Source organism: Amyelois transitella, chromosome 19, assembly GCF_032362555.1.
Source record: "Amyelois transitella isolate CPQ chromosome 19, ilAmyTran1.1, whole genome shotgun sequence".
NCBI lineage: Eukaryota > Metazoa > Arthropoda > Insecta > Lepidoptera > Pyralidae > Amyelois > Amyelois transitella.
In genome coordinates this window covers 9,760,927-9,783,914 of record NC_083522.1, presented here as the reverse complement: position 1 = coordinate 9,783,914, position 22,988 = coordinate 9,760,927, and the positions used below count along the sequence as shown (strand labels likewise).

General features: G+C 35.8%; 1 protein-coding gene across 2 annotated transcripts in view; it reads left to right on the top strand.

Moving 5' to 3' along the window:
- The window catches only part of LOC106139154 (protein prickle), a 348,600-nt gene that overhangs the window by 261,498 nt on the left and 64,114 nt on the right, over positions 1 to 22,988 (top strand). The window lies entirely within an intron of this gene.

The window sequence follows — 22,988 nt, the reverse complement described above, 5'->3', positions numbered from 1 at the left end:
AATTCTATCATTAAGCCAAACAGCTGAACGTGGCCTATCAGTTTTTTCAATACTGTCAGCTCTGTCAACCCCGCAAGGGACATAGACGTGATTATATGTATGTATGTGTGTCATATTCTACGCCCGCTATGCTCTCCGCTGTTTAACCCACTATGTTCTTACCTTTATCTCGCCCCAACAAACCCAGACTTACACTTTTAATCCCGAATCACATAAATCATAGCCCTGCAAGTGATGCACTCCTTTTTGTACGTCTGTCGAAGGGGCTTGTTTGTGCTTTTTAAAAAATAACAGTAGAAAAAAAAATAGGAATTGGCTAGGGTCGTTGTGAAATTGCGCATTTTTACAAAGGTATGTGCCTACACAAACAGCTTACGGTTGTTAGAACGGCTACTTCTCTTGCCCCTTTAAACTCCGTGTCAAAATATTGTTTTTCGATCGTATAACGCGGTGAGTTGTTTCTTTATTTGTTAAATTTACTTAAACTTCATTGCACATAATACATATGTACTATAGCACAATTGGCGGACTTAATGCTAGAAGCGTTATCTACCAGTCAACCATTGGAGTGGTCTGACAAGGAACTTTGTGTTGTTATACGTATGTATAAGTATGTGTGAGTGCCGTGTGGTTCCCGGCACCAATAGGAAAAAGAATAGGACAACTCCATCTCTTTCCCATGGATGTCGTAAAAGGCGACTAAGGGATAGGCTTATTAACTTGGGATTCTTCCTTTAGGCGACAGGCTAGCAACCTGCCACTATTATCAGCTGAACATGACCTGTCTGTCAGTCTGTCCTGTCTTTAAAGACTGCTGACACTGTCTACCCTGCAAGGGATATAGACGTGATTATATGAATAAATGAGTACAACAAGTACCTACATGCTTACACTGACTATATTCCAATTTCATTATTAACGTAGCCTTTCAGTATATTAGAAACAATTAGCTCTGTTTACCCCGTAGACTTGATATATAACTTATAGAATCCGTTATTTGCGTTATTATAATAACTATAACTTAAAATTATAGGTATCATTTCATGTAAACCTATCACAATCAAGTGCTTTATATAATAATACCGTAAAGGTCGTCAAAAGAAGGGGATAAATGCCATTGAACAGACTTTACGATGAGCATTCACAGCGAATTCAACTCTTTATTCCCGTCGTATTTCGAGAGAGCGCGTGATTTCAAGAGCTACAAGATTGCTTAAACTATTTCCATTGTGCAACGTCAAATCATAAATATCGTTTGTAGAATATATGTAAATATATACACACATATAGTCACGTCTATATCCCTTGCGGAGTAGACAGAGCAAACAGTTTTGAAAAGACTGAATGGCCACGTTCAGCTATAGTGAAAGGTTGCTAGCCCATCGCCTAAAAAATAATCCTAAGTTTGTAAGCCTATCCCTTGGTCGCCTTTTACGACATCCATGGGAAAGAGATGGAGTGGTTCTATTCTTTTTCCTATTGGTAAGAAAAAATATATCTACCAATCAAATTTTAATCAATTTAATATTAACTTTCGAACCACTGGTCCGATTTTCATGAAATTTAAAAGGTTTGTAGGATCTATCAATAGAATTTTTAATTTTCAAGGCAACAAAATCGGTTATGTAGTTTTTGAGATATTCACAATTTTGTAAATAATAGTATTCACGAGGTCTTAGTTCACAGCGAACTAAAAAGCCAACGGTCTCGAAAAAAACACCTTTCCATAATAATCATAGGCCACGGTCAGCTGTTAGGCTTAATGATAGAATTGAGATTCAAATAGTGACAGGTTGCTAGCCCATCGCCTAAAAGTAGAATCCCAATTATCATCATGTATCAAAATTAGCTATCGAAAATATAAAAATAAAGAATGTAATGTTATTTGCGTTTGTAAAAAATCAAAGCAGATGACTTGGTGTTGAATCATGTAAAAAAAAGAAAACTATTTAATTACCTTTTTATTTTATTACCTATAATTTTTGCGTTCGTGTGACAATGGACCCGCGCACTCCACTCAAAATCAAAGAACGCGCCGATTGGTAAGAAGAAAGTATTTCCACTACATTAATCGCTAATTGGCGGGGTGCGGTGGACTATTTCACGGGTCGCGAGTTCGAATCCAACTCGCCGAAATTTTAATAACCCGCCTTTCATGCTATATAAATTTTGGAAATTGGATGCGGCTTTGTAATAATTATATTTATTTTAATATAATAACTTTCCTCCCCTTTGTAATAATTTTTGTTCATCGACTTTAGGTTTTAACCTAGCCGTATTTTTGAGTGTCGTTGCCGTGTAGTTTTCGGCACTTCAGACTGGAACCACTCCATATCTTCCCATGGACGTCGTTAAAGGCGACTAAGGGAAAGGTTAATAGACTAGAAATTTTCCGTGTAGGCGATGATCTAGCAACCTGTCACTATTTGAATCTCAATTCCATCATTAAACCAGACAGCTAAACGTAGCCTTTCAGTCTTTTCAGGACTGTTGACTCTGTCTACCCTGCAAGGGATATAGACATCCATGGGAACGAGATGGAGCGGTCCTATTCTTTTTTTATTGATGCTGGGCACCACACGGCACTTGCACATAAATTGTACTTTTCCGAATCAAAACTGAATAGTTCAGTCAGATTAAGTATATATACGTTCTTATTTAATACCCTAGGTGCATGACTGTCTACCACCACTGAAATAAGGCTGCGAAATTGAAATATTTCTCTCGACAATCTCAGGCGCTCCCTAGCGATGTCCAAGTTAAATGAGTTGCCGCGTTTTGATCTTATTCTGTGAGTTTTAGGGTTGGGAATCATCGATGCATCGAAATTATATCGATAGATTTTAATGTTATATTATGGCTATTGGATGTTGACCTGACTATTATCTACCGCTGTATTTTGGTCTTAAAAGGACTCCAGAATCATATTAAAAATAACGCATCCATATCAACGGCGTATGTTCAACAGTACCTAGACGTCCTACAGCTGCTATGATGATGATGAAGAGAACTGTATACACTATACTTATACTCCACGCTATCATTAATTGTTGCTCAATGAGATAGGTACGCTTTAGAGCAAAGTGATTTCAATATTTGATTTTACATTTAAGACATGAAACACAAAATTTTAGGGAATTTTAAAAAACTTTCAGATTATTCTTATCAATTAGCATAGATAGTAAATTAGCAGAAGCTTTAGAAATTATACTTTAGAAAACCAACAAGTACCTATTATTTAGTGTTTACTAAACATAAAACTATCGATATAACCATTTCCCATCCCTAAAGCAGCAGACGATGGTAAATGAGTTAAAGCTAGTCTATGGTCGGCGACTTCCTGCCTTCCGACGTTCGTGGCGGGAATTTTATATCACTTTCCCGCTAAAAAATTCTTTCAGGGAATTCCTAACGAGAAACAACTCTTTTGTGGATTTATTTTTTTCTGAAGTTGTTTCAAGTTTTACGATGGGAAAACTTTATATTTATTTAATAATGTAATTTTCTTGTTTTTTCCATACTATGTGTTAGTAAACAGACGAAACTTTATTGGTTTATGCACAATAGTATAAGATAATATTAATAAACGTCCATGAAACTGTTTGTTTCCCTAATAAATAAATAAATGTTCGACTATTACAATAATCATGTTACAGAAAGTTACATTATATTAATGTTTACTAAGTATATACTCGTATAGTCATATATAAACCCACACAAAGGTTTTCAATAATAGACTGTTAGATATTGGTCCGCCTATTGTACTTTACTTATTGTAAATGTTACAATAAAGAATTAATAAATAAATTATTATAACTTTCTCTGATTGGCCTGGGTCTTGGATGTTAATCCATAAATATAAGTATTTATTATAAAATATAGCATCGTCAGCACAGACACGCGGACGAATTTTACTTTTAAAATTTAAAATAAAAAATAAGTATGTTGTTGGCCAATGTTTCACATAAATATTCCTCACTTTTTCTGCACATGATTAAAGACAAAATTCTTGAGATATAAATTTAACTAACTAACTTACCATAAAAATATTCACCAACTCAACAGAATTAAATAACTTATCCAATAAAAATTTTAATTATCTCAACGTTTTCGTGCAAAATCGGCGTCATCAACGAAAAAAGGCATTCAAAAGTTGTCCGATTAAAGCTCCTTGGATTCGAACCCGGGAATTGTTATGGGGACCTTAACGACTGCTCTTAATTAGAGAAAGCGATTAAATTAAATACACCTCCGTCTTACAAATTTTAAGTGGACAAACTTTGGGGTGGTACCCTGATTTGAGAATTGCAAAATTTTCGAAATTAATTACAGAAAATTCCAGAAGTGATATCTATCCAATGGGATATATTATACTCACTAGCTTTTGCTGTCAACTTCACCCGCGCTGAAAGAAACTTCCCGTTTTTATTATGCCCGTGTTGGTGCCGTGTGGTTCCGTGGACAAATTTCGCATTTATACTATTGGTAGGTATGCAAAGTTTATTGAAAATTGAAAAATTGAAAAAATCTTTATTTCCAAGCCTTAGTTTCTAAAACTACACAAAACTGGGACCCACCTAGTAGTGTGTGTGTGTGTGTGTGTGTGTGTGTGTGTGTGTGTGTGTGTGTGTGTGTGTGAGAGAGAGAGAGATGGTTATTATATTACTGATGGCATAGCTTTTAATTTTTATTTTTTATTTATTAGTATATATTTTTACTGTTTAATATTGTATATAAATTATTGTTATATACAATATTGTTGTTCTCAAAAAATAATATAAAATGTTGTATATTTTTTTTATATTGAAACGAAAGAAGACTTTATTTATGCCAACACCATGCAGTGTTAACTTTACCGTAACCATCCTTTTAGGAGGGGGTTATAAAAGGAAAACTCGATTATTTTTAATAACTTAACGGTACGTTAGTTCCGTAGTTATAAAACAGATGGCGCTCTACCAACTTTAGGTGGGGAAACGTGGGTGAACCAAACATGCAATTATTTTAATAACCTTCGTGTTATGACTTCCTTGGAGTTTATATGACACCTTTGCGGTGGTAACCTTTATGGATGTCTGATTATTGCATGAGGGGATGATACATTTACATACGCACAAGTCAAGTCTTTATTCATTACGGGGTAGACAGAGCCTATGTTCAAAAGAAGACTGAACTAAGATTCATAGATTGAGAAAGTTAACATATTCACGCATATTTTCGCAGATGATTATTTATTAGCCTATCCCTTAGTCGCCTTTTACGACTGCCATGGGAATGAGATGGAGTGGTCCTACTATTTTTCCTATTGGTGCCGGGAACCACACGGCACACACACACATACTTATACATACATAACAAACATATAACAACACAAAGTTCTCTGTCAGACCCAATGGTTGACTGGTAGATAACGCTTCTAGCATTAAGTCCGCCAATTGTGCTATACATTTGTATATTGTGCCGGGAACCACACGGCACCAATAAAAACAAAGTTCTAAACTGTGGTTTTAACTTATGGCTTTGGCAAACATGATCTACGTACGTTAAACCATAAACAAAACAGTACATAAATCTTCTCAAGAGTTTCATTAAAATTTATCTTCGAGTTACGTTAATTAAACGCGTATTAGCATGAAAATGGCGTAAACTGAAGACATGTACAATCTCCACATTTGTGGCGCCGCGTGTGGTTGGGAAATGGGCTGTGGGACCCATTATGTAGTCCCACGTCTTTATTTTTTATTTATTTTATTTTTTTTGGACAAATTACACTGATTGAGTTAGCCTCGAAGTAAGTTCGAGACTTGTGTTACGAGATACTAACTCAATGATACTATATTTTATAATAAATACTTATATATATAAACATCCAAGACCCAGGGCAATTAGAAAAAGTTCTTTTTTCATCATGCTCTGGCCGGGATTCGAACCCGCGACCTCCGATGTCACAGACAAGCGTGCTACCGCTGCGCCACAGAGGCCGTCAAACGTCGGGTTTTTGACGGGCTGCAAGGTGGGATATTGATATTGTTCTAGGCGTTTTTGAGTAACTAAATGTTGCCCGGATTTGCTTCTGTGGTAGGTATGTAATTTCCAGGAAAAAAGGAGCCTATAATACATATGTATATGATTTAGTACTGTGTGGTTCCCGGCCAGCCAGGCAAGAAGAAAGCCAAGTTTATTTTCCACCCCCTTAGTCGTCTTTTACGACGTCTTTTACGACATGGTAAAGAGATGGAGTAGTCCTATTCTTTTTTGTATTGGTGCCGGGAACCACACGGCACTAATATTAGTATTAATAAAAAATAATGGAAACAAGTATTTCTCTCTCATAACCTCATTAACATGAATTAATTGAACGAAAATTGTTTATACATTTTTCTTTTATTACTTTACCTTTCAAGCTGAACTTACAATATAAATGTTACGCTCACTAAGAAAAGGTGTTCAGTAAAAGAAAGCACTTACAATAATCATATCATATCGCATAACGTAACACCTGCTTTCTGCAGAACTCATAAACACCATCTTTTCCCCGACTTTCCCTAACTCGGCAGATATATCGCGTAACTTTTAGCGCCCTCTATGATTTATCGCTGTAAGTAATGAGTGCACGTCGTCAACAGATGGCGCCGCGGACTTGTTTATTAGAAATCCCGCAGATTTATTGGCTAGGGGATGTGAAACACGGCTAAATGATTATTATACAAGTCCTTATAGTTTTCTTTGAGTGGAAATGTATGTTATTAGACTTTAAGAGACTATAAATAGCGTTAAACAACGTTAATTGTTGTTGTTGAGACATTAATGTTAAAAGTGGTTATTATTTAGTTTACCTAATTATTCAATTTATTAATTTGGTACATGTAGGTACGTTTGGCACTTTAGAATAGGAAAACTTATGAATGTCGTAAAAGGCGACTAAGGGATAAGCTCATAAATTTGAGATTCTTCTTTTAAGCGATGGGCTAGCAACCTACTGTCACTATTTCAATTTCTATTCCATCATTGCGTCATGTAGCTGAATATGGCCTTTCAGTATTATTGACGACTGTTGGCTCTGTTTACCCCGCAAAGGATATAGACGTAATTATATGTATGTATGAAATTACAAGACTTAAGTAGGTACATCAGCAAATGCGAAATAGAATAACTAACTAGGGAGGTAGGTAAATCAAGTGTTTTGATAAGTGGTTAAAATAATAAGAAACACCTACGCAACCTCTTTTCTGTTTTGTTCAGAATGTGTTTTACTGGGCGGTAAAAAAAAATAGAAAAATAAAAAGTGCGTTTTACTTCACCCCAAGATGATCCGCATTTTATTTCTATATTAAGTTTTACTTTTTATGCAGTACTTTTAAGGCGTTACCTTCAACATGGAGGATATTTTCTTATAATTGCTTGATATACCCACCTACTAAATTACCAACTATGTGATATATCTATCTAAACATCGTTAGAGGTAGGTACCTACTAAGTGGTTAGGTACTGTATTTTGTGGTCTGCCAAAGTGAAACTCAATTTGATTTCACTCACAGTAAAATTTCTATAATTTTAAAGTAAAACCTTTATACTTAGACAGGGTTTTCTATTTAACAAAAATTAGTTTTGATTCAGTAAACATTTGTTTCTACTGCAGCGCAGATGTGTATTTCATTTGGTTTTATCGCTTCAATTTTGATTATTTGATAAAACAAAACTAATCAACTGGAATGCAATGCTAACAACAACATACTTTAATACAAGGAGTTATACAGGTAAGTTACGTCAATTATTTTAAGTATGTACCGGTAATTTTGGTACTTTGCCTCAAAACCTAGCGACATCTACCGTATGAAAACTTAAACACTTAGCAGTGTCAAAAACCTTCCGGGTTGCTTTTATTTAGTAAGTATCACTGTTGCATCACAGATGGCGCTCTAAAAAACTTCACGCAAACTCCGCTAGATGCCGCTATGGCACACGTACCCAAAAGTTAACTTGAAAGAAAGTTTACTTTATACACCCATTAATATTTTACATTCGTAATAAAATCTCTACGCCTTTCCGCGAAGGTGTGAAAATGATATTAGTTTTTTGTCTAAGCGTGGGAACGGGTCCGGTACCAGGTAGCGTTTTATAGATTTATTTTATGGCGTGGCTACATTGTGGCGTCTTGGATTGCGTCACGGCCGCGACCCGGGCCCTACTGTCTACATTCACCATGCACTTTTTTCCTATTAGATAACGGGAATATTTTACGTGTCTCCGCATAAAGTTAATTGTATTTTTCACTGATTTAATTGTCAAGTTCGTCTGTCTTAAGCTATGATAAGTTTCTAAATACATACTTTTTTATTTTATTTTATATTTTTTTAGAAGATACGAACTCACTGCATAAAATTTTACATATTTTTGGAAACGATTTGTAACGTACGGCTATGGTTTTAGCTTGAGGACGGCAGAACTATTCTTCTCCTTTTGTGATGTAAAATATTTTTAAGTAGGTAGGTAGGATCTCATAGCCAGTAAACTTATTTCGTGTCAGCAAATTACCAAAAGTACCTAATCTTATTTTTTATTGTTATTTTTAAGAAGTGAATTAAAATCAAGAAGCAAAAAGTATGTAGGACCACGGTATACAGAATTATGATGCACTAATTATTACCTTTTAACCTTAAAAATTTATAGATACATTTACATTTAACTTCTACAAAAAAGTAAAGTGTTATGACGGTCAGCCTAGCTTCCGAGAAAGCTAAATATAGTCCATTCATAAAAGCTTTGATGGGCTTTACTACCGCGGCGGAGCTTTTAGCTGTCTGTGACAATGATTGAGTCATCTGCTAGATATATTGTTTAGATAAACTTCATTGCAAGTGGCTAGAATTGTTTTTAACTTCAATTTAACATGTGTCGGCTTAATACAGATACAATATACACAAGAAATATATATATGTTGTATATAATACTTATTAAAAAATGTAGAAAAGTTACGGACAAAAATAGTCTGAAATAAATGACATTTTTCTTTAATTTAATGTAAAACAAAATTAATTAAAATTAATTAATTAAAAATGAATAAAAAAATAATTAAAAATAAAATAAATAACCATGGCTTTGATACATCTATTGATGTCACTATGTCTTCAAGAGTATCTCCCAAAACTTCCACAAGAAAAATAGACAAGAAATTAACATAAAATGTTAAACTCTTGCCGGACGGAGGCTCGTCTTAAAGCTAGTTGCTTTACCTTACTGAGATAAATAAATATATACCTACGGGACAAATTAGACAGATTGAGTTAGCCTCGATGTAAGTTCGAGACTTGTGTTTAAAAAATACTAACTCAACAATACTATATTTTACTATCCAAGACCCAGGCCAATCAGAAAAAGATCTTTTCTCATCATGCCCTGACCGGGATTCGAACCCGGGACCTTCGGTGTCACAGACAAGCGTACTACCGCTGCGCCACAGAGGCCGTCTAATAACTAAGTTTAATCCACACAAGACAGCTGTTGCACTCTCCTACCAAACAGATACACGTAAAAAAACCAAATCGATTGCGGCTAATAAAACTCATTGAAAGCACAAAAAGCTGCTTGGCTCGTGTCCCAGCTCGGAAAAAAATCTTATTCAAATGAGGGAGGCTTTTTCCGACCACCTGCCGTCGCGTGCGCATCCGGTACAGCCTGATAAGCCAAGAGAGAAGCTTTATCGAAGCTTAAATAGCCGATGGAAAACTATCAGATATTATATATGTACTAGCTGTCCCGGCAAACGTTGTTTTGCCATATAAATAATTTTTAAGTAATTTCTAGTTAAAAAAATGCTTAACATTTTTGTGACAACCCTTATCTCTAAGGTGTTAGAAAATAGATGTTGGCCGATTCTCACACCTACTCAATATAATTACAAAATTTCATGAGAATCGGTCAAGCCGTTTCGAAGGAGTACTGAAATGAACATTGTGACACAAGACATTTTATATATAAGATATACATAGGTATGAGCCGTAGGACGTCGTGTGGTTTCCACCACTCTATATCTTACCTATGGATGTCGTAAAAGGCTAAAGGATTAGCTAATATAGCAACCAGTCACTATTTGATTGTGATTTCAATTCCATCGTTAAGCCATGCAGCTGAACGTGGCCTTCCAGTGTTTTCAAGCCCCGTAAGGGATTAAGACGTGATATGTATGTATGTATGTAGGACGTTCACTGCTGAACATAGGCCTCTCCCAAGGATTTCCACCATGCTTTGTTGAAGACAACTTGCATCCAACGTTTCCCCATTGGCCAATAGAATCCCCAAATAATAGGCAGGCTTTACCTTCGATTTATTACGAAAGAGGAAGGATAAGACTAAGGGATAGGCTTACAAACTTGGGATTCCTTTTTTAGGCGATGGGCTAGCAACCTGTCACTATTTGAATTTAAATTCTATCATTAAGCCAAATAGCTGAATGTGGCCATTCAGTCTTTTCAAGACTGTTGACTCTTTCTACCCCGCAAGGGACATAGACGTGAAAGAGGAAACAGCTAGCACAGCACACACTATGTTTTTTCTTCACTTCTAGACGAGAGTTGATAAAATTTACTACTTTTTATGCAAACGTTCACAGCTTTCATAGTCGCCTTACAAAAGACACGAGCAATCTTTTTAACTTCATCCACATTTGTCAATCTTTTGACGGCCTGATCTTTCACCAGATCAACCTATCAAAAATTTCCAATTCATAAACCTATTCATCAATAAAGAATTGTCCTGATTTTTTAATGCCCGAAAATTTTAATATATTTTCCTTTCATATATCTAATACATTGGTTACAAGCAAATGAGTTGCATGAAGTTCAAATTAAGAATGCCCGACATGCAAAATTACATTTAAACTTAGTTTTTAAGCTTTTTTTGAGCTTTCAAAGTGGCCGCTGCCAATTAAGGCCCATTCAGGTAAGTAGAGCAAAGTTGCCCGAAAAAGTTTGTTGTCTTATTGCGTTATTGAAAAATACTATATCGTTGATAATTTGGACGGTACACGCGCGCTTTTAAGGCTTTATTTTGGCATCGAAAGCACTTAAATGTTAAGATCAAATATTTTAAGGTAAAATATATAAATAGGTATATACGGGACAGATTACACAGTTTGAGTACCTAAACGTCGAAGTAAGTTCGAAACTTGTGTTACGAGGTACTAACTCAACGATACTATGTTTTATAAAATAAATACTTATATATGTAGGTAGATGAACATCCAAGTCCCAGGCCAATCAGAAATCAATCATTTCTCATCTTGCCCTGGCCGGGATTAGAACCTGTGTTACTGCAAAGATTTTTTAGATTAGATTACCTACGAAATTGGTCATATCTCTTGGAGATTTCTCCGAAAATAAAAAATAGTGATATCTTAACTCACAGCGAACAATAACTACCTAATGAAACCCAATGATATACTTTTACAAAATATATTTTTTTACAAAGCCCCCTGATAAATAATTGCTCTATTAGACACTTATAGTAATGCACTATTAAAACACGTTTAGAAACAGTTTAAAATATGTATTATAAAATAATTTGGTTGTCTATGCGAATAGCTGCGCAACGAGTGATGAACAAAGTTCATCGCGACAGATGTCCTGCGCATACGCAGCGCACGCAGTAGGGCTACCAATCGCGAATTTAAAAAAATATATATATTTTCATCACATATTCCAACATCTATTTGCTTTGCTGACTGCATGAAAAAATTTAAATTGTAAATTTTTTTCCTATTTATTAACAGATATTGGCCATTTAATGTTTAAAAGAAATAATTACCATATTTATTTTCACAATGAATAGCTTTAAGAATTGTCGTTGATTATATAATAGGTACATACGTCTTTTTTGGAATAGGAGGCAGAAACTAAATCTTTTTATTTGCCACGATCTTGATGTTATATTTGCATAATTTCAAATTTTTACCCAAAAATAGAAGTAAAAATGATGGACTGCTGAAAAAGTAATTTATTTATTTTACAATATTCAATTTCATTTAACATAATTACAATCTTGAGGTTCAAAAAAGATTTTCTACTAAAAAAAACAATTGTGAAATAAAATATAAATAATATTTTGGTAAGTATGTATGTAAAAACAATACTACGTTAAATATGGCAACCCTGGCTAATACCATACTCTATTTAACCTCAAAATGAGCGCTGCGCTTTTTGCCTCAAGTTTTTATCAGCGTCTCCTAATATTATGCTTATGTTTCATTTTTTCAGTCACTTATCTGCTGGGTGTTTGATGAGCAAAGAAAAAAAATATTTTTTCCGTCAAGGCATATGGTAGGGGCGCGTGCTACTGCCACATTGCGCCTGATTTTTTTTCGCATCCGATTCGAAATTTAAATATGGCGCATGTGTTCTACGTGGATACTTTTTTCTTTTTTTTTTTCTTTATTAAGACGGTTCTACAAAGCAGTTCATTGTCTGTTAGAGATAGTTTGTTAAGAAAATATTAGTATAACAGTCACATAAAACATGGCGTTTGTTGCAGTCTGCTTCTTTTTATATTAATTTTTCATGTTAATATATTTAAAAGTATCTACAGGGTTTATGTAGAACAATTGCATTTTCTTTTTTTTTTTAATAAAACTATAATATATCTTTCTTACTTTTCGTAAGACATTAACATTTTATTGTATTACATAAATTTTAAGCATGCAATACCTATGTTTGTGAAGTTAGAGAGTATATAGCAAAAAAAAAAAAATAACGTAAACCTAACTTTTTGGTTCAAGTAACTTTTTTTTTATGATTTACTCACCTAAGAAAGAAACTAGCAAGCCCTGTTGGCGGCCCCGACTCCGCCCGCACCCGCCGCGGTCTGGGCGCCCATATTTTTTGCGGCTCTTTTTGTCCGCCCGTCTGTCACATCAATAAATAAACCGACTGCTGTTTACTGTATATTTATGCCTTATAACAGAGGGTGATTATTTTTAAACACTTTCTTAAGGATACGTAATTAATGCGTCTTAGGATTAGCACTCACTAATTCGTAGTTTTTTTCTGGTTTAATAACCCTTTGAAGTGCCGGCCGCGGTGTTAAAATGCTTAATGGTTATTTGGTTATGGTGGGAGAGTAATTAATTGAAGACATTTTTAATAAAGTGTTCTGGGAAATACAATAAACGTAATTGGATATAGGTTTTTTTTTTTAATTCTCAAAATTATGACGGTAACAGTTCGCCATAATTTTATTTTTGTTCATAATTTTTCTTTGATTGCTGCTTGCTAAGATAACGTTAGTGATGATGTAAGAGTAGTCTACACTAGTGAGGAAATAATTAAAGACATTTTCTATGCGGTTTTCAATAAAAAAGCCCGCAGTCAAAATAAAATTGAAAACTATAAAGCGAAAGAAGTATGCAGGGATAGTGGCAAGTGGGAAGATGCCTCTGCCTACCCCTCGGGAAAGAGGCGTGATTTATGTATATATGAAAAGTAAAATAAAGATTTTATGTAAGTAAACGGAGTTAGGGAAACATATTTAAAACATTTTTTGCTTAAAAAGTTTGGCAAAATGAACATAATATTTTAATTTTATTGTCGGAAAGCTATAAAGAAACAGTTTATTTAATTCGGAAAGTGACCCAAATCGCAAATATCCCAATCGCTTTCAAATGGCACAAACAGTTACACATCTGTCCGAGTGAATGCATAAAAACGGGAATTGCCAAGCGTTCCTTAACTCACAGGGCACCTGTGTTTGCGCCTGTACCTCAGTGTTGCCATAAATACGGTAAAAAAAATAAATTATGCTGATTGCAATTGTTCAAAATGAGGTTAAATGTATTTAGTAGTATTTTGGAAGGGGAGCGTAAACGAAATAACTTATTTTAGTATATTTTTGCAGGGGTCTTGTAATATGCTTTTTTGTTTTGTATTTGTGTGATTCGTACGTATAATTACAAAACGTGCCTTGTGGTTCCCAACACTTGGTACATACTCAATATCATCACGTCACGTCACGTCTATATCCCTTGCAGGGTAGACAGAGCCAACAGTCTTGAAAAGACTGAATGGCCACGTTCAGCTATTTGGCTTAATGATAGAATTGAGATTAAAATAGTGACAGGTTGCTAGCCCATCGGCTTGAAAAGAATCCCAAGTTTGTAAGCCTATCCCTTACTCGCATTTTACGACATCCATGGGAAAGAGATGAAGTGGTCCTATTTTTTTTGTATTGGTGCCGGGAACCACACGGCACATGTATGTATGTATGTGTGTAGGTATATTAAAATATAGCTGTTATGATTGGCACTGGCAATAAATAATCGTAGCGAATCTGTCCTGACCATATCAGCGAGGTGAAAACGCCCACCAACACTGACAATCACCTTTATATTATGGTCTATATCTAATTCTGTATATTAATTTAAGCTGTGCCCACGACTTCACCCGCGTGGAATAGTTATTTTGGGCATCATTGAAGCCTTCAAGGATGAATAATTTTCCCCGTTTGAGATTCAAATAGTAACAGGTTGCTAGCCTAAAGAAGAATCCCAAGTTTGTAGGCCTATCCCTTATTCGCCTTTTACGCCATCCATGGGTAAGAAATGAAATGGCCCTATTCTATTAGTGCCTGGAATTAGAATTTCGGAAGTGAAAAGAATTAATATATCACATTGTGACCATGACATCAGGTCAATGCCCTGCCAGACTTGCTCCATAATAGGATTACGTCGCGACTGATATTTGGCAGGCATCCCTTGAATTCTGTTATAGCTCGTTGTACATCTCATCCCTTATAAATTACCCTGGAAACGTCTAGGCAGCGTTTTTTTGCGGATTAGAGAAGGGACGTTGTCGATAAATTTTAAATGAAGACTCGATAAACTTTCTTTTAGGCGACGGAGTAATAATCTGTCCCTATTTTTGTTTAGCTCAATTCCAATAGTCCCTGTACCATCTAGCTAATACGTGTTCTCCGAGATTTTTTAGTATTAGCTCCATCTACCCGTTAAGGAGTAAATTTATGATTATTATTAATTTATTTTGTTATTCCTTTGAATTCTTGTCGTAATAACAACTTCCCTTTTGTGGAAATCACCAAAATAGTGTTCTATAAACAATGTTACTTCTGTATGTCTACATTATATCCAAATTACATTTAAAAAATAAAAATATTCTTATCAAAACCAACGTTATAACGTGACAATTCTATATTTCTCTAAATCCTCAGCGGGACTACCACAGCACAATATTAAGATAACGATTTCATCGATATAAGTTTTCCCATCCCTACGCTCAAGCGCCAGCAAGTTCACGACCGCTCTATAGGCTTCGCAGACATAAAGAGGAGGGTTTATGGTCAGGCCTGGTGACGCAACCCTCAGTTTTGGAGCCAGGATCTTGAATTAACTTCTTACGCTTTCATAAGGATATTGGTTAGATTATATCCTTCCTTTTTTGTAATACAAAGCCCAAACTTTCAAACTATTGGTAATCTTGTCAAATAGGCACATGGTAAGTACCTATCTACGTTTTATTTCCCGTGCTGGGTAGACAGAGCCAATAGTCACAAGACTTAAAGGCCGCGTTCAGTTTAATGTCTAAATAAACATACATATATACATACATATGGTCACGTCTATATCCCTTGCGGGGTAGACAGAGCCAACAGCCATGAAAAGACTGAATGGCAACGCTCAGCTGTTTGGCTTAGTGATAGAATTGAGATTCAAATAGTGACAGGTTGCTAGCCCATCGCCTAAAAAAGTTTGTAAGCCTATCCCTTAGTCGCTTTTTACGACATCCATGGGAAACAGATGGAGTGGTCCTATTCTTTTTTCTAATGGTGCCGGGAACCACACGGCACTTATGGTGCAAAGACGTAGGTAATCATTTCTAAAGTAAGCGAACCAGTTCGCAACAGCTAGTCAGCCACCAACCAGCAAGGCCCTGTAAGGCCGCACCAACTTAGCAACGACTAAATTTACCGCGACTCTAAATATATCGTCTAAATTCATCCAATATATTTCTGAACTGCGTCTAGACGTCGCACAAAATGTGAGAATTGCACACGTCTGCATGCCTTACGGGGGGTACAGTGCAAAGATACGGGATTGCATTCGTATAATCGCGGCTATATCCCGTGCGGGGTAGACAGAACCAATCATCATTTATTTGTTCGTCTGCAACTGTAGCACACACTAGTTTTTAATGAACATACGTAAAATAAACATACATATAAAACTATAGAGCATACATTACATCTATACTAATATTATAAAGCTGAAGAGTTTTTTTGTTTGAACGCGCTAATCTCAGGAACTACTGGTTTGAATTGAAAAATTATTTTTGTGTTGAATAGACCATTTATCGAGGAAGGCTTTAGGCTATATAACATCACGCTGCAATTATAAGGAGCGAAGAAATAATGGAAAATGTGAAAGAAAAACGGGGAAACTTATTCACCCTTGAGGGCTTCAATGATGCCCAAAATGACTATTCCACGCGGACGGAGTCGCGGGCACAGCCAGTGTAAACTATAAGTCTGAGACATGCACTTGTGTGCATAAAAAGGCCTACAACTCAGCGGCATATAACTTCGAGGTGGCAACCGCTAATTGTCACCTCGTAAAGTATAAGGTTATAATGTGCCGTGTGGTTCCCGGCACTAATAAACAAAAGAATAGGACCACTCAATCTCTTTCCCATGGATGTCGTAAAAGGCGACTAAGGGATAGGATTACAAACTTGGGATTCTTTTTTAGGCGATGGGCTGGCAACCTGTCACTATTTGAATCTCAATTCTATCATTAAGCCGAGGCTGAGCGTGGCCATTCGGTCCTTACAGGACTGTTGGCTCTGTCTACCCCGTAAGGGATGTAGACGTGACTGTATGAATGTATGTTATAATGTAAGGTATTGTTAAGTTATATGTTAGAGAGGTAGAAGGTATAATATACTCCTACATAGTTCAGAAAAGATTCATTGATACATGCCATGATTTTAATCTGTGCGACCTCGCGGTTAATTCAATTCTATCATCAAGCCAAATAGCTGAACGTGGCCATTCAGTCTTTTCAGGACTGTTGGCTCTGTCTACCCCGCAAGGGATATAGACGTGACCATATGTATGTATGTTGCGGTTAATCGGGCACCTCACCCGTTCAACCACCGCCAGAAGCTTTTGTCTGTAAGATTCGCCAAAAAGCGATCTTGGACGTCTGAACAGACAGACAGACAGTAATACATGTGTCGCTGTCAATGTAATGGACCGACCAGATTTATTGGCTTCAGAAGTGATTTACAGAACTCATACACCAATCTTCTTGAAATATTTAAGAATACTCTCACTTGATTATCAAAGGGCATAAGACAAAATTTGCGTGGAAATCATACATACAATAGTCACGTTTATATCCATTGCGGGCTAGACAGAGTCAACAGTATTGAAACCACTGATAGGTCACGTTCGCCTGTACTGCTTAATGATAGTATTAAGATCAAATAGTGACTGGTTGCTAGCCAATCGCCTACAAGAATAATCCCAAGTTTTAGACTTTCTTTTGATTTACTTTTACAATCAACTCGGGAAGAAAAGCAATTATTTTATTGTCATTGTGACCTACAAATAATTTTCGTTACAATATGTTAGAACCGCTCTTATTGAAAAACTACGCATATTACTACAAGACTTTTGCACTTCGATCCAAATTTATTGACCTCCCCCCGGCAACGAAATTATGATAAAACAAAAACCCACTAAAAATATTTTCCATTAACAAAACGCACGCACTTTACTTTTGCTAAATAAATTTATCATCATGCGTTTTGTACAACTGTCATTTATGCCAGCAGATAACATCACTCCCACGGTTAAAAAGTATTTAATTTCGCGAACTCCCTTCGAAAAATGCAGGAAAAGTCTCGCTTTTATTACGAAAGGAATTAAAATGTCATTTGTTTTTATATCTGTTGGAAAGCTGATTGTTTTACGATTGTTGAGATCGGTAGCGAGATAACACACTTGTCACTTTATTGTGATCATATTTTCCATGATTTGTTTTCACTGCTTTTTTGAATTATTATTTTTTAAGTTATGAGTATGTACTCTACACATGGATCGTGGAAAGTGGAAAGACGTGGTCTCTGCCTACAGGGAAACGGCGTGATTTTATGCTTTTATGATTTATACCTTTTCTAAAGTTTTGATTAGTTTCACGTGTCTATAGATATGTATACGGTTACCAAAATCGATAAATTTGCATCAAAAGATTAATAAAAGTAGTTAACTAGACTGAGAAATAAAGTTTTCATTGATCAATGGCTCTCTCTAGATTAGATAGATTAGAGATAGAGAATCTCTCTTTAACCTGCCGGGTAATATTATAATGTACGTATGTATAGCTTGGCGCGTTTTCTAAACAAACCTTCGGACACAGTGTTACAGGAATCAAACTGCTATATTTTTGGAGGCGTGCGATTAAGAAGCGTTGCATCTGAACGCAGTCGCTTTTCGCAATACGCCGACTGTCAGCTTTCAGAGCGCATTTGCAAATAAACCTTGAGACAGCCCCCCACAGACTTTGCACAGAGTTTCGAACTTCAAGAACTACTGAACAAATAGAATTTTGTAATTGTTTTGTGTCGTGATCTCAAATTGACATATCTATGTACATTGGGCGCCGCTTATTTGCTATGCCTGTAAAAGATGGCTAAGTTATAAGCTCCATTGCTAAAATACCTACACTTAGTTGGCAAATAAATAAATGTGCATATGTTTAAAATAAGTTCTAAATTAATAAATTGTCCATCACAGGTAGACCCTGAACTCCTCTCCAGGACACAACTAGGACACCTATACCTACTTTAGAATAATAGTAATTAGTTAAAAGGAAGGTTTAAAAAACCGTGCCGTGTGGTTCCCGACACCAATACAAAAAAGAATAGGACCACTCCATCTCTTTCCCATGGATGTCGTAAAAGGCGGCTAAGGGATAGGCTTACAAACTTGGGATTCTTTTTTTAGGCGATGGGCTAACAACCTGTCACTATTTGAATCTTAATTATATTATTAAGCCAAATAGCTGAACGTGGCCATTCAGTCTTTTCAAGACGGTTGGCTCTGTCTACCCCGCAAGGGATATAGACGTGACCATACGTATGTATGTAAAATTAAAAAAATTGCCGCCTCTAACTCGAGTCTTTGTCAAAGATCAAAGCGAGCTTTCGCCGGGATGCGCAGACGACGTCTCGACGCATCCTCCCCCCCCCCCCCTCTCCTTTCCCGCGTTCGCCATGGCGCCTCACTGTAAAACTATGCACTGCATAATCTAGGGCTGCCGTCCGTCTTTTGGACTGTAACGCCTAAACTTCTAAAAATATTTTGTTTGTTTGTAATATCTTTATTACATAGAAATTTACACAGTTACAAGAAAATAGTACATAGTTATAAAAGAAACTTTATTTGAAAAGATTAGACGCCAGTAGCTTCGTATAAAAACCAGGACTAACTCCATACATATAATAAACTATGTGTAATTAGTTTTGTAGCATAACAAATTTATATAAAAAAGTAGAGATTTAATGTCGTAGAAGACGATCTACAATAACGAAGACAAGGCTTTCAGGCAGGCAACCGGCTCAAAAGAAATTATTTCAAGTCAACCCTAACCGCATAACTGAATGGATCATGCAATTGCATATATCAGGCTTGTTGTGATGGATTAATGTAAATTAATATGAAAGCGAAAGTCATTAATGCAATTATTACTATACATATGTATATGTATAATCAATGAATTACTTTTTTGTTTACCGGGAACCACACGGCACCAATACAAAAAAGAATAGGACCACTCCATTTCTTTTCCATGGATGTCGTAAAAGGCGACTAAGGAATAGACTTACAAACTTTTGTAGTTACTTTTGTAGGTCATAAAATTTATATGACCTAAAAAATTTATTAAATATTGTGCATTATGCCGTGTGGTGTCCGGCACTTTTGAATAGAACCTCTCCATATCCTTATCATGGATGTCGTCAAAGGCGACAAAGGGATTTAAAAATCTTGGGATTCTTCTTGTAAGCGATGGGCTAACAACCTCTCACTCTTTCAATCTCAAATTTATCATAAAGCCATACAGCTGAACGTGGCCTTTCAGAGTTCACAAGACTGTTAGCTCTGTCTACCCAGCAAGGGGTTTAGACGTGTATGTATTGTTCATTATACAACTAGTGCGATTATTTAGGGAGTCTATTTTAACGTTATTGAATGAAATAATTAATTGTCATTTGGCAAAGGCACTTAGTTTGATAATGTCAGGTGTCACGACATGACCGCACGGTTCCCTTTCAGTTAAAATGTCGCGAAAGCGGAAAATGAAAATAATGTCTTTCAGTTTATTTGTCATTGAACTTAATAGGTTGCGAGTTGGTTGGCATGTATGTTTGTTTGTTGAAATATTTTTTTTATTATTAGGAAAAATAATTTTCAACAATACTTTTGAAAAAAGAAGTCATGGTTACCAGAAAAATATGTGTAGGTATAATAAAAAGAAGGGCGTTGAAAAGTTCCCAAGGGCGATTCCCTAAAGAATTTACAAACATTATAATCACAATTTTTCAGTATATTTCCAAAAAATTTGCGTCAATTTTTTTTTGAACATACATACATACATATGGTCACGTCTATATCCCTTGCGGGGTAGACAGAGCCAACAGTTTTGCAAAGACCGAATGGCCACGTTCAGCTATTTGGCTTAATGATAGAATTGAGATTCAAATTGCTGGCCCATCGCCTAAAAGAAGAATCCCAAGTTTAAAAGCCTATCCCTTAGTCGCCTTTAACGACATCCATGGGAAAGAGATGGAGTGGTTCTATTCTTTTTTGTATTGGCGCCGGGAACCGCACGGCAAAATAAACAAAAATGAGTAAAGCTTGATGTTACCCCTAGTTTAATCCGTGACCTCCGACATTTCGCTGTGCCGTGACCCTCACTATAACCACACACACAGACAAAAGTAGACTTCTCCTACGCAATTCTTACACCTCACAGCCAATGAACTTTTATTCCAAATCATAAGCGGCAGCGTGTGTGTATTACACACGTCTTCATGCCTTGCGGGGTAGACATAGCTTGTCTTGAACGAGCAGCTTATTGCTTGATGATGGAATTAAGATTCAAATAGTGACACGAAGAATCCCAAGTTTATTTATTAGCTTCTCTTAAGATTCCTCCTTCATTTTTACTTTTAATCGGCCAAATATAATATAATATAACCTATTTATAGGTTTAAATAGCTGTTATCCACCACTTCGTTAGCGTTAAATATCTATAAATTCTAACTTGTAAGGTATTCCAATGTTTAATTTAAGCGTTTCATGAAAATCCGTTCAGTAGTTTTTGCGTAAAAGCCAAACACACACAGATCCGCACATTGTTACAAATGTTCGCATTTATAATTCAAGTAGGATGAGATTTAAAAAAATTTACTGCAAGAGACATCAACGAGTAAAAAAATTAAAATATATTTTTTATCTTTACGACATTTTTAAGATATTTTTTTTGACTTAATTAAAAATTGTAACTACTTATTTTAAAATTGAATAACACCTATACCTTACATCACCGCTGAAAGTTATTTCGGGGCAGACATACAAAAGGGAGAGGTAACAACGGGTTTTTAAGGAAATTGCCAAGTAAAAATAGCGTGGGCGAGGTTACCTCGCTTAGCTAATTTCATTAAGGTCTCATTATAGTATGTACGTGCGTAAAGAATTCTAGACATGCGTAAAGGTTCGATGACCAATGTCGTGATTGAATCGTTTGGTGGAGTATCCTGTAACCGAGGAATTCCCAACTTGACAAAGTAGAAAATTTGGGTAAGAATATATGTAAACTTGAATTACAATCGGCTTTTCCTTAATAAAAAAAGGCATGTAATTAAGGAATTAAGTTGATGAGAGTAATTTTTTTGAAGCCAGATAAAGTAGCAACTACATTCATACATACGTTTGTATAGTACCACACTTTCCCATGGATATCGCAAAAGGCGACTAAGGGATAGGCTTATAAATTTGGGTTTCTTCTTTTTAGGCGATGGGCTAGCAACCTGTCACTATTTAAATGCTCAATTCTATCATTAGGCTTCAAAACTGTTGGCTCAGACTACCCCGCATGGGATATAGACGTGAATATATGTATTGAATTGAGATTTAATAAAGTGACAGGTTGCTAACCCATCGCCTAAAAGAACAATCCCAAGTTTATAAGCCTATCCCTTAGTCGCCTTTTACGACATCCATGGGAGCGAAATGGAGTGGTCTCATTCTTTTTTCTATTGGTGCTGGGAACCACACGGCATTAAAGTAATCCGTGTGCTTAAGAAAAATATCCGTTCCAACCATTTCAATACGGACTCCTAACTACGGGTTACCTATAAACTGATCAGTTTGCAATAACATAAACATAATCGAGTGCCTTCCGCTTCTCAAATTATGGAGTTTACAAACGGCTACCAAATCTATATTATTTTTTTTAGTTACATCAGATAAACCGCTACACATTGCAATGTGCAAACAAAACCTATGTCTCAAAATCGATAGCCACGCCATCTGGCGCCTTAGCGAAACTTACACATGTCTTCGAGCAGATGACTTGTCCAAACTCCATCTTATACATACAAATTACAACTTTATATCACCAGTAATAAAACTTAATATACATAGATAAAAATTGAATAGATTAAACAGCTCCCTTTTAAAAGTGAATAAGGTGTATTTTGGTGTGCGTTTATTATTTTTTTTCGGATATATAATGCATACGGCAAGAAGCGTGTCAGGTTTCGCGACAGATGCTGGGAGCTGCGCACGCGCACGAAGACGAATTTCAAGCTCCACTTAACAGTTATTGTTTTGTTGTGGATAATTTTTTTTTTCTGTTAAGATCACATTTGTATAAACGGTTAAAACTGGAGAAGATTGGAATAAAGTACTTACATAAAAAG